This window comes from Austrofundulus limnaeus, unplaced genomic scaffold, assembly GCF_001266775.1.
Source record: "Austrofundulus limnaeus strain Quisiro unplaced genomic scaffold, Austrofundulus_limnaeus-1.0 Scaffold24, whole genome shotgun sequence".
Taxonomy (NCBI): Eukaryota; Metazoa; Chordata; class Actinopteri; order Cyprinodontiformes; family Rivulidae; genus Austrofundulus; species Austrofundulus limnaeus.
This window is the reverse complement of record NW_013952426.1, coordinates 1,512,446-1,513,716: the sequence shown is the minus strand read 5'-3', so window position 1 is coordinate 1,513,716 and position 1,271 is coordinate 1,512,446. Positions and strand designations below refer to the sequence as shown.

The 1,271-nt window shown below is 48.3% G+C and overlaps 1 protein-coding gene across 1 annotated transcript in view; it reads right to left on the bottom strand.

Moving 5' to 3' along the window:
* Positions 1 to 1,271, bottom strand: part of LOC106514923 (neuropilin and tolloid-like protein 1) — a gene marked incomplete in the record, with an annotated part of 17,480 nt that overhangs the window by 6,663 nt on the left and 9,546 nt on the right.

The following is a 1,271-nucleotide window of genomic DNA, read 5'->3' as shown; positions in this document are numbered from 1 at the left end:
TGTGTGTGTGTGTGAAAACCCAGGATGTAAACACCTGTTTGTGTGCAGTTGTGAGCATGCATGGATCTCTCCAATGGAATGTTTCAAAATGACTGTGGGGGACCACAGACGCGACCCGCAAAGCAGGAAGCCGACATAAGGGTAACCAGTGCCAAAGACCCTGAGAGGGACCCCAAGCACGCAGCCCCTAGAGACACCCGCGCYGGAAGGGCTGCCCACCCACCCCCAAAAGAGGACCACCGGAGAGAACCAGAAGAGCCCCACCAGCGACCACACACAGCAACCCCTGGGGCCAGCAGTGACAAACTCACAGGGCCCGCCGGTACCCACCGCACCAGAGTGGATCCAGGCATGGACACAGAGGCCCGGGCCCCCAGGCCGCACCCCCCAGGCCAAGGCCCGATAGGACCAGAGGGACCCCTGCCCCACCGGGCAGTCACCGGGCCGAGCCGGCACACACCCAAGCACCCAGCCCCGGACAACAAGAGCCACCAGCGCGCCGGTGGTAAAGGCACAACCCACAGGACAGTATGGCAGGGGAGTAATGGGCCCTCAAATGATCCCGAAGAAGGGGCYGCCCAAGTCCCAGCCTGACAAAAATACAAGCATACACAAACACAATCACACAGTCCCACCCTCATCCTCTCACCCACTAAAGAAGGATTTTAAATAAACTATTTTAAATAAAATCAAGATCATTGTGGACAACCATCCTCTTCATGAGACTGAGTGTCTTCAGTCGGAGACTTCTTCAATTTCATTATAATGCAAACCACTACAGAAAATCTTTCCTGCCCACGGCCATCACCATCTACAATAACTCTTTAGTTAAATGAGTTACTACAACACCTAATTTCCCTTTAGGGTCAATAAAGTATTTTTAAATTGAATTGAAAATTCACACACACATAAAATGTGGCATTAGGTTGACAGGTTGGTAAACTTGATTACTAAACGGGCCTAAATCAGAGTTAAATTTTGGCTGTAAGCTCCTTGCTCTATAACGTGCTGTCCAAAGATGAGGTCAGGACACCAACGTGTATCATAAAATAAGTATGCAGTCTTGAGATGAAGGACAGTTCTACCCACTGTGATAAATCTTTACATGGATGAAGTATAATGGAGAGTACTGAACTCCAACGCAGGAACTTGTTGCTGCTCTTTCAAGCTATATATAATACTGTATATATATATACATACAGCGGGTAAAATAAGTATTGAACACACTTACTGAAATTTATCTAATACTTTGTACAAAAGCCTTTGTTGTC